This window comes from Silene latifolia, chromosome 9 (genome assembly GCF_048544455.1).
Source record: "Silene latifolia isolate original U9 population chromosome 9, ASM4854445v1, whole genome shotgun sequence".
Taxonomy (NCBI): Eukaryota; Viridiplantae; Streptophyta; class Magnoliopsida; order Caryophyllales; family Caryophyllaceae; genus Silene; species Silene latifolia.
Genome location: NC_133534.1, coordinates 131403414 through 131416054, shown reverse-complemented (window position 1 = coordinate 131416054; position 12641 = coordinate 131403414).

Below are 12641 nucleotides of genomic sequence, written 5' to 3'. Positions count from 1 at the left end.
ACATTGGAACATTTTGGGTTTGATCCCAACAGACTGGAGTACGGCATTTTCTACCGTACAGAGCTTCATATGGTGCCATTTTAATGGAGGCTTGATAGCTATTGTTGTAAGAGAACTCAACCAGAGGTAAACATTTTTCCCAGGAAGTTTGGAAATCTAAGGCACGGGCACGAAGAATATCCTCTAAAGTTTGAATTGTTCTCTCAGTTTGACCATCAGTGGCGGCGTGAAAAGCAGTGCTCATCAATAGTTTACTACCCAAGGCCTCTTGTAATGCAGTCCAGAAACGAGAACAAAATCGAGGGTCTCGATCTGAAACTATATCTTTAGGAACCCCATGATAGCGCACTACTTCATTCACATAGGCACCAGCTAGAACTTCTAATCTCCAGGTCTCTTTGATAGGAATAAACCGAGCACACTTAGTCAATCGGTCCACAATCACCCAAACAGCATTCTTCCTAGTGGAAGTTCTGGGCAAAGCCATCACAAAATCCATGGATATAGACTCCCATTTCCAAAGAGGAACATCCAAGGGTTGAAGCAAACCCCCGGGCTTTTGATGCTCTACCTTTACTTTCTGGCAGGTAAGGCATTTACTGACATACTTCATAACTTCAATCTTCATCCTAGGCCACCAGAATTGCAATCTCAAATCTTTGTACATTTTGGTACCTCCCGGATGAACGGAGTAAGGAGAGAGGTGTGCTTCATCAAGAATTCTTTTTCTCAAATCAGCTGCACTCGGAACATAGATTCTACCATGATAACGAAGATACCCATCATCATCAATCTTACAATCCTTAGCTTGCCCAAGTTGAACTTTAGCTCGAATGGATTTGAAAGTAGGATCATCGAAAAGGCAAGCACGGATCTCACGGTAGAAGTCAGGTTCGGCTGACATGGCATCAAGATGATGAGAGCCCCTTTTTACAAGGCTTACTCCTAATTTTTGAAGTTCTAAAGCAAGTTCAGGAGGTAATTCCTGAAAAGAATTCAAAGAATGACAGGATTTTCTGCTAAGAGCATCAGCCACCACATTAGCTTTTCCTTCGTGATAAATTAGATCGGCATCATAGTCATTCACCAATTCTAACCATCGTCTTTGTCTCATGTTCAGCTCTTTTTGGGTAAAGAGATATTTCAGGCTTTTGTGGTCGGTGTAGATGTTGCAATGGACTCCAATGAGGTAGTGTCTCCAAATCTTTAAAGCATGCACCACCGCAGCTAATTCAAGATCATGAGTCGGGTAGTTAACTTCATGAACTCTAAGCTGTCGAGAGGCATACGCAATAACTTTCCCTTTTTGCATCAAGACACAACCTATACCATGCTTAGAAGCATCGCAGTAAACATCAAAGTCCACTCCTTCTTCAGGTAAGGTCAACACCGGAGCGGTAGTCAACCTCTTTTTCAATTCCTGGAAGGCATTTTCACACTTCTCAGACCACACAAACTTAGACTCTTTCTTCAGCAACTGAGTCATCGGCCTAGCAATCTTTGAGAAATCCATCACAAACCGCCGATAGTAACCCGCCAAGCCAAGGAAACTACGGATTTCAGAAACATTGGTCGGACTTTTCCAATCAACAACGGCTTCAATTTTGGCAGGATCTACCATAACGCCCTCTTTTGAAATGACGTGCCCAAGGAAGGTCACTTTAGATAACCAGAATTCACATTTAGAGAATTTAGCATACCATTTTTCACGGCGCAAAATCTCCAAAATAGCACGAAGGTGTTTGACATGTTCTTCTTCAGATTTAGAATAGATAAAGATGTCATCGATGAACACCACAACGCATTTGTCAAGGTGTTCTCTGAAAGTACGGTTCATCTGATCCATGAATACTGTTGGAGCATTGGTCAAACCAAATGGCATCACTGTAAACTCGAAATGACCATATCTCGTATTGAAGGCGGTTTTAGGAATATCAGCTTCTCGGACTGGAATTTGATGATAGCCCGAACGAAGATCAATTTTAGAAAATGTAGAAGCACCACGGAGTTGGTCGAAAAGATCATCAATTCTAGGAAGAGGATATTTATTCTTGATAGTAACCCGGTTAAGTTCACGATAATCTATGCATAATCGCATAGATCCATCCTTCTTTCTTACAAAGAGTACAGGAGCACCCCAAGGTGAAGAGCTAGGTCGGATAAAACCTTTGGCAATCAAATCATCCAGCTGAGTCTTGACTCTTTCATTTCGAGACGGTGCCCGACCTATAAGGAGCTTTAGCAATAGGGCCGGTACCAGGAATAAGATCAATAGCAAATTCAACTTCCCTTTCAGGAGGAATTCCAGGTAGCTCATCAGGAAAAACATCGGGAAATTCACATACTACAGGGATGTTCTCTTTAGGAGGCAGAGAGGAAGAATCAGAAGGAGTCACCATACACAAGAAGGCTTGATGACCCTTTTTCATCGCATTGACAAACTTCATAGCAGAAATTAATTTAGTACCGGTTTGTCTTTTAACCATTTGATAAGACACACGGTGACCTGAAGGGCTTGTAAGAATTATTTTCTGATCTCGACATTCAAATCGAGCATGATAAGTATGTAACCAATCCATGCCCAAAATGACGTCAAATTCTTCAAGCGGAAATTGGAAAAGATTTGCTGGAAATATAGATCCCGCAATAGAAATAGGGACTTCAGGATAGATTTTAGAACAGGAAAAGACATCACCAGAAGGTAAGGATATAGATGTGCTTCCTTCTTGTGATGATTCAAGTGATAACTTATCGGAGAGTTTCATTGAAATAAAAGATAAAGAGGCACCCGTATCAAATAGTACCAAACAAGGAACATCAAAAATAGAAAATGTACCAGTAATGATATCAGGATGTGCCTCAGCTTCTGCTCGGCTCATGACAAAAATCCGACCCTTCGGCCTCACTGGCCTCACTGGGGCGGCAGGAGTAATAGGAGCCGTCACCTTCTTCTCCGGGCAAACATTGGCCTTGTGGCCCAGTTTGTTGCATGAAAAGCATATGATAGGATCAACAAAGCACTTACCAGGGTGTGCTGGTTTCTTGCAGTTATGGCACACTCGGTCTTTAGTACCTTTATTGTCATTAAGAGCTGAAGATTGACCACCCCGGTTAACTTGCACATAAGAAACAAATCTCCTCTTGTTTGAGTCAGAGGGAGAAGAGATAAACCTGGGTGAAGGAGTATAAGGCCTAGAAGATGGATATAAAGGCCTCTTGCCAAGATTAGAACTGGTTGCACGAGCTTCATTTTCAATGTCTTTTAGGGAATTCTCAGCCCATAAAGCATCATTGTACATTGAAACAAAGCTAGTGGAATCCCGACGGACCATGCTTTTGATTTTAGGAGAGAGCTTTTCAAGATAAAAGAAGGCTTTTTCATTGTCATCCTTCACCAATCTAGTTGCATAATGAGTCAACTCGTTGAATTTATCGGTGAAGGCCTGAACAGAAAGGCTTCCTTGCTTTAATTCCATGAATCCCTTCAACTTCTGCTGCTTAAGTTCTTGCGGATAGAATCGGGCCTCCACTAATTCCTTGAAACGTTCCCAGTCAAATCCCAGTTCAGATGAAATGGTAGGCCCAGTCATGGACCACCATCGATCTGCTTCTCGTACTAGGAAGTGAGATGCCAGCTTCACTTTATGTTCCTCCTTAACATCATATAACGTAAAGCTTTTCTCTAACTCCCGAAACCACCCTGTAAGAGCAGCTGGATCAATCTCTCCACCATAAGTGGGAGTGTTGATTCGGGTTAATTGGTTAGCCACCCAAGTATAGGTGCCTGGAGTACCCTCAACAGGCGGGGGAAGAGGAGCTTGTTGATTCTGCTGATTTTGTTGGTTTTGGAGAATTTGAGTAAGAACTAGTAAAAGAGCATCATCAATTCTTCTTGGCGGAGCCATCTTACAAAAGAGAAAATTAATTAGTACCTATCAATTAGCAATCACAAACAGACTACCACATAAAATCCTAAATCTACCCATCCTACCCATCTCTCAAGTTCATTATTTAAAGGTCAAGTGATTTTAAGTGGGGTGCACAAACGTGCGTCGGGAGCAACAAGCTCTGATACCAACTGTGACACCCTTAAAAATTAGCGATAAATAAACACGTAAATTCTACAGAAAAACTGACAGGATATGTTTGTAATTGGTTCAACTAGACAAAACCTGTAATTTTTAAAACTTTTCTAAACCATTCACAAACATCTCCAAGAGGAGGGTGCCAAAACCTGTAAATACCAACAAACTAATTTACATATCTATGCTAAAGGCAAGAAAATATAGAGATACAAACCAAAGAAAAAGAGGGAGACATATGTCCCTTCAAAATATATACAAAACCAAAAGTTAAAAGGTTTCTACAAAAATAACCAAACTAGGTCCAAGGTTCTCTTGCTCACTAGCACGTCCGTGTACCCCAACTAAGCATCAAGTACCTGTCAATCGCATTTCATACAAACACGAAAGCCACAATTCAGTGGGGAGTAACTTTGAGTCCTCCCAGCCACGAAATGTCATTTTTAATGTAACATGTAGTGTAACATGTAAACAACATGATAATTAATCTAATTTCCAAGCATTCTAACATATGAATACTAAACTGACCAATTTAAACTATCATGTGAAACATATAACAAGTAGTAATCCAAACTTTATCAACTGTAACCGGCTTACATCTCACCTATTACAATTCATAAAGTCACCATACAAGAAAGGGCAATATATCAAAGACAGGCATAAGTTCTTAGTACAGTCAATAGTCACTCTGTAACTCGAGTCTATACCACGAGGTAGGGAAGGTAATCGAACCGGTATCTTGGCTCAGAGGTTCTATCAAAACATGGCCAAGACACAACACAACCCTAGCCTAAAATCTTGAGACCTAGACATGCGGATACACACCACCGCACCCAAGACCCACAATTTTTCTAAAACAAAGTGAGTACCCTAAGGAGTCCACCAAAGGGTTGGCTAGTACTTAAGCTGACCACTTACTATCAAAATAAGTAACGAGGTCATGCCCCAACTTGGATATAAACCCACCAAGTCAGGAACACAAAGGCTATTAAGCAGTGAACATATACTCGTCAGAGACTATAAAGACCTATCTATGACAAACACAACAACCTGCAAAAAGTATTTAATACCAATACCAATTTTCAATTCTAGGAATATTAATAATATTAAAGGCTTCAGGGAATCTAGGGCCGTTTCTACAATATAAGAAAATATTAAATTCAACCAACTATACATGTGAACTAAAAACTTGATAAATGGCCTAAAACAAGAAAAAGGCCGATTATCCAATTCATATAAAATTTCATCCAACCGAATTTTTACCCGCAACCCCAGCCCTGCGACAGGTACGGGTTAAATTGAGGCTGACCAATCACTCAATTAACTGACATCGAATCAGTCAAAGGGACTAAGGCTCAGTTTTCGGCACAATCATCAAAACATTACAATTATCGCTATAAAATTCATTTTGAGCCTAATCATTACAATTTCATTTTATAATCTACCCTAACATGTGATAACTATCAATATGAGCATAATTTTACCAACCTCATTATCTTTACTACTAACATTATTCATTTCAAAGGTTTAACCATATGATACTTATTCTAACTATAACATTAATGAACCTAAAATGATGAACAAAGCATGAAAAACCGCGAAACAAGCAACGGGCTGACCCGGGCCGGCCGTGGGCCAGCCGTGGGCCTGCCGGGCCCGCTGCCGCCACCCCTACACCTCCATTTTTCCATTTTTGTTCATTTTAACTCCGTTTTAAACATTACTTAATCGTTCCCATTCCATTTCTATACTAATATGATAACTTAAACTAACAAAAGACATGCATGCAACCCATTTTATCATGTGAAAATTAACTACTCAAACAAAAATCACAAAAACATACAAAAAGCAAAGAATGTGACGATTATTCGTCGAGTAACTCGAAATATGTTACCTTAAGCTAGAAAATGAGCAATTAGCACCTTGAAAACCAAACCCTAAGAAGCAACTAGCCAATATCTTCGACAATATACGAGTCCTCAAACTCGTCCTCCAAATCTTCACCTAAATAAACAATAAAAACACAATAATAAGTATAAAATACCGAAATTACTCAAATTCGTCTTAAAACAACTTAATGAAAACTGAAATTAAAACATACTAGGTTGTAGATCTCGACGAGAGGATTCCGGAAATATAAATTATGCGAAAATCCGACAAGAAACGAGGAAGTTATGGTGAAATTTGCTTGGGATTTTGTATAAAAATGGTGTATTTGGTTTTGGAACAATTTAGAACATAAAGGAAGATGGTTTGGTAAGAAAATCAGAAAAAAAAAAAGAAAGGGGAAGGGGGTGTCCGCGGGAAAAGAAAGGAGGAAAGGAAGGGTGCGGGTTTAGTCGGGATTTTACGAGTCGGTTTCGGCTCGTTTCCAATAATAATTAGAACCGCTTGTCAATTGCAAATTCCGACAAGACCAAAGTTCTTAAACACGAGATTACAAGAAAATTGAGTATTCATACGACCCATTTCCAAAATCGTTTGCCCAATTTTCAATAGAGTTGTCATTTTTCCCCGATATGCCCTTATTTCGAAATAAAAAGTTTTTACACGGTTTAAACTATTTTTAAACATTTCGAAACTATCAAAATAAATACTTTTCTTCAAAATATAATAAAATTATATTTCTTTGAATTATTTTTACTTCAAGTACATTAATATTAAATTTTACTTGATTAATAAATTAATTCCGAAATATATTAACGGTCCGAAATTACGGGGTGTTACAGTTTGGGTCCCAGAGCCGAATCGATTAGATTTTACAACACCTACAAGTCGACTTAATCTTCTCTACTCAACAACATGCATGGTCTAATGAGACTCGAGTTGGTTTATGTCTTACAAGTCTCATTGAAAAGATAGGTGATGGGTAAAAAATGCAAGGATTCATAGGCTCACATTTCATCAAACATAACATGTGCATGAGTTGAGATCAAAACAAGCAAGCAAATAAACCATGAAAACATATTAATTTAAGCATGAATCATTCCCCATGTTGGTTTCCCCTAATTACCCATTAACCCTAGCTAGGTCACTACTCACTCATTATCATGTTGATCATGCTAGCAAGGTTGTCAATCATACCAACAAAAGGAAACATGATTAATAAATGAAAGTAATTAACAATAATTAAAGAGGGATTAAGAGAATTATACCTACTAATGATTCCAATAATAAAGCAAAGAATAAAAGAAGTACTTGATGATTGATTGAGAGATTGTCAATCTCCCAATAATAACCCAAATAATCTTCAATTACCCAAAATAAAGGATGAACAAAAGAGAGATTAAGGAAATAAAACTTGTATTAGAACTTGATTAATTGTTGATTACAATACTAAAGAGAGATTTGATTGATATTAACTACTCTAATAATTGATAAGAAGAACATACTCTTCTAATTAGACTAATGGGGTATTTATAGTGGAAATTAGGTGGATGCATTAGGGTTAACTAAGGGCTAAACTAGTAATTACACTTTTTAGATTGAGCAGGGAGGAGCCGATATTTTTCGAAGGAAGGGCTTCTTTCTTTGTAGCTTGGAGAAGACAAAATTGCGCTGTACTGGAATCCGTGCGTTTTGGAGTCGGGACGGGCGGATTCTGGCTGGGGAACACGGGCGTCTTCGAGGGAATCCGGGCGGATTCAGGTGGCAGCTAACTCGGGCGTCTTTGGAGGAAAACGCACAGATTGTGCTTGTGGAGGACGGGCGGATTGTGGAGAAACCGCACGGATTGTACGTCAACAATCTTTCTTCTTCTTTTCTTCCCTTTTCTTCATAAAATCCTTGGGGATTTCCTCGGGGACTCAAGGATCCTTTCTCAACATTGCTCATCTACTATAATATGTACAAAGGCCTTCTAATCTTGTCTCTCCTTGATGCTTGGTCATTGGATTCGATCAATTTAGTCTCGTTTTGCCATGAAAATGCAAGATTCTTACTCCTTTCCTACCAAGGGATCAAAATCTCAAAGAATATGCAAAACAAAGAACTAAAGATAATAAATGACCCAAATATGCACTAAAAAGCATGGGAACAAGGCTAATTCGGGGGCTAAATATGCGCTAATTATGGTCACATCAGTCCTTCCGTGTCATTTTCAAACTTTCAAAATCACCTTTCTGCGCCGTTACAATGGCCATTTCAAACCTCGGTCTTTCGCCGACCGTTGCATTTCAAATGACACGCCTTTCTAGGCCGTCGTAATGACAATTTCCAAACCCGGTTTTGTATAACCATTTCAACACGCCTTTCTAGGCCGTCGAAATGACGATTTTCAAACCCGGTTTTGTATAACCATTTCAACACGCCTTTCTAGGCCGTCGTAATGACGATTTTCAAACCCGGTTTTGTATAACCATTTCAACACGCCTTTCTAGGCCGTCGTAATGACGATTTTCAAACCCGGTTTTGTACAACCATTTCAAATCACCTTTTTGCGCCGTTATAATCGCCGCGTCTAGACACGGATTTTAACCCGTTTCGCGCCGACAATGGTTCTTTCAAAACCCGAGAAAAGCACACACCCTTTTCTCGAGACACTTTCAAGATCCCGAGGACCATACACCGTCCCCGAGACCTCTTCAAACATTTCAAACTCGATTTTCAAAACATACAATTTTGAATTTCAAAAACCGTCTTGGGAAACAACGCACTGTTTTCCGAGCCGACTCAAACTCAAACCGTCTTTTGCAAATAAACTTAAGACGACCCCTTTCAACTGATCGACTTGCGGAGATTTCTATCTTCGGAAGCCGTCCATTTAAGCGACAAATGAATCCTTTTGAAAATTTCTATTTTCGAAAACTTCAGTCCACCATTCCAATTCTTCCTCGTGTCTATCGAGTCAAAGCAAACGTACTTATGGGTCTTTACTTATGAGTCGTCTCACCACGAGACCCGTCCAACGGCGTCATGCCGTCATGTTGGACTCGTGTCAAAGGTTCGGTCAAACACCGTCACGTCATAAATCGAGTCAGCACCGAGGGACCACACACGGTCGCCCCCGTCTTGTTGAGTCTGATCTTTGTCTCGTCCTTTGCGTTGTCTGCGTTCAGTCTTGGAACCGTGTCGTATTGAGTTGTAATGTGAGCCGTTTTTCTGCCTCAGAGCCATGGCCCCGTCTTCAGCTTCGTCCAACAACAATGACAACAACAGAGATGTCATAACCGATCAGCTAGCCAGCCTGCTTACTGCTCTTAAGGTCACCCTGGATCGCGTCGAGACCCGTATCGACGCCCTGGAGAACAAAGAAACTGGGGAACACAATACCCCACCTCTGACTGAAACTGAGAAGAGGCTGAAGCACTTGGAAGAACAGCTTCTAGCCCGGGGTAACAATATCCATCTTGAGAACAACCAAAGGTTCAAACCTGTTTGGGACCAGTTACCTGACAACTTCACCCTAACCGATGTGCCTAAGTTCAAGGGAGTGGAGGACCCACTCAACCATATCCGTGCTTTCAAGGACTACATGGCCATTAAAGGGGTCAAACAGGAACTTTTTACCCGGATCTTCCCATCCTCTTTGGAGCCGATTCCTCGCCAATGGTACTACTCCCTTGATCCGAAAAACCTTACTACTTGGGATGAGATCGCAGTTGAGTTTGCCAAACAGTATGCCGACAATGTCGAGATCCAGACCAATACCCGTACTCTCGAAGTGCTAACCCAGAACGACAAGGAGGGATTCACTGAGTTCCTAACCCGTTGGAGGAGGTTGAGTACTCAATTGGTCAGTAAGCCGAGTGAATCAACTTTGGTGGAAAAGTTTGTCAACAATATCCGCCGAGTTTATGCCAACTTACTGAGGTATCAGAATATCAAGACCTTCCAAGATCTGCAGATTCTTGGGACGCGCATTGAGGACGACCTCCGAAAGGGTGTCTTAGCCAAGACTACTGGCAGAGGTTACCAGGGATCCACCTCCACCGGATCTCGCCCTTACGGCCAGACAAACAAGATTGATGAGGTTAACCTCGTCGAACCATCTTCTAAGAAAACTGAACGCCCCCAGAGAGTGTTTACCAACACAGGGTCGACCTACGCAAGTGCCCTGAAAAGGCTCATGGACCAGGGGAAGTTACAACCGATCGGACCCACCCCGGATCCGACCGATGCCAAGAAGTCCCGGTTCTGGAACCCCAACGCCTACTGTCAGTATCATCGAGGGAAAGGGCATGATACCGAAACTTGCTTCAAACTCAAGCACCTCATTCAAGACATGATTGAGAAAGGAGATTTGCCTTTACCCCCACCAACTAAACCGAACAAAAAAACGAATCCCCTGGGAATCCACGCCATCTCTGACGATGAGCCGACCCTAGACTCCTCTCACCTCATCCTGCCAATTGACGACGAGGTGAATGCTTTGGAAAAAGATCCTTTAGACGGAGTGTTTGTGTTTAGTGCTGCCACTATGCTCACTATGTTCCAACAAGTTGAGGAGGCCATAGCCAGCCTTTCTGAGAGAATCACCCGACTCAACGACGCCTACCGTTGACTCATTTTCAATCCACCGCCACCGCGCCCAAGGGAGAATTCCCCAAGCGTTCCAAACTACCCACCCCAGGATGGATTGCTCCCGCGACCATTCTGGCATAGACCCCACGAAAATCACCCTCAAAATAACTACCCTCAAAATAACTACCCCCACAAAAATCACCCATACAAAAACCACCCTCACAAAAGTATCCCTCACAAGAACTACCCACCGAGGAATACCCCTCCAAGATATCCTCGAGACTCCAAAATTAACGACATATGGAGAGATGATGTTGAGGATGTCTATATCATCCCAGGGAAGGAGAAGCGGGCGAAAGAAATCGGGCATCTCACCCGGTCCGGACGTCCCTATCAGAATCCGAACAATCCAACGGTCGTTACAACAACGAATGACCAAATCGTCCCAGAGGTGGACACTCAACCAAAGGCTCCTCAGAACTCAATCCTGAAACAGCTCCAGAAAGCAAAAGCCGAAATCTCAATTTGGGAGCTGATCGCAACGTCTTTTGAGCATCGACAGGCCTTGCTGCAGACCTTGGGAAAATTAACCGTGCCCTCCACCTCTTCCCCAGAAGAAATAGTGGCACACATGACGAGGGACGCCCCTGATCTGAACAACCCGGTCGTCTTCTCCGACGAGGATATCCCTCCATTCGGAGCCAATCATAACCTGGCCCTGTATATCACCGTACAATGCCTCCAGAAAAATATACCCATGGTCCTCATGGATGACGGTTCCGCGGTAAATGTCATTCCTCTTAAGACTGCCCACAGGTTGGGTATCAAGGAAGATGACTTGGTACCAACGAATCAAGGAGTACGCACCTACAACGGCACTCATCGCAAGGTCGCTGGGCTTATCACTTTGACCGTCGCAACCGGAGCACTGGAAAGACAAACCAGTTTTCAAGTGGTCGACATCAACGCGTCCTTCAACATGCTCCTGGGACGTCCCTGGAGTCACGCCGTCAAGGCGGTCACCTCAACTCTCCACCAGAAGATCAGGGTCCCCTTCAGCGGGAAAACGATCACAATTCCCGCTTCCCCAATCAAAGCAATTATGAGAAAGGGGATAGCCTCCCAAGTCATTGAAGAGGATGACAACGAAATGTGGGGTTTCCAAGCCGTAAACGCCATAACTGATGAATTGACGCCCTCTAATTGTGACCCGTTCACCAACCTCACGATCAACCGTATTATGATGCGTCAGGGTTATTTCCCGAGTTTGCCGCTCAATCCACTGAAGGACCCATTGCCTCCCTTGAAACAGGCTAAGGTCCCCAACATTCCCTTTGGGCTGGGATACCTACCCACCGACGAAGATATCCAGAAGATGAACCTCCTAGTCCGAAAACGCAAGAAGCACGAGGTTATCCTCTGTCCCTATCATCTGACTCTCAACGGATACTTTGTCCCCGAGGGAGAGTCCGAGCTCTACCATGGCTTTCCGGAGCCAATCTATTAGTCTGTGGTGAAGGCTAGGTACCCGGGAGTGGAAGTCTTCCAGGACTGCTACTTTATCCCCAACAACATCGAAGCTGCATCAACAGAGTCTAAGCCGTCACCATGCCTTGACGGACAAGCTGTCACACTCCTCTTTGGGGAAGATAACGTCAAACACCTCGACTATGAGGACATTATCAACATCGCCCTGAAGGACAATCAATTGGATCCAACCGCCTTGATCCCCGATACTGACCCGGAGAAGGCTACCCAAGGCTGGAGGAAGACCTTCAAGTGGACCGATCGCCAAGGCCGCATTCTCAAGATAACAACTGGAGAAGTCCCTATGTTCAAGGAGGGAAGTGAAGAAGGATCTGAGTCTGAGTCTGAGTCGGAGTCAGAGTCTGTCGTAGCTCCTAACGCTCTTGATGTCCCAGTCAAGGTCCCCTTCCCACTGTTTTATCACAAAGTCGTGGCTGATTCAGAGGCTACTAGGGTCACCCCCACTCCCATGAAAGGTGACGACCTGGAGCCTGTTCTAGGGGCCACTTCCTCTGTTGTGTCGCCTACGACTGACCAAGAGATGTCTGTCCTTTCCGAGCTTTTCGCTCG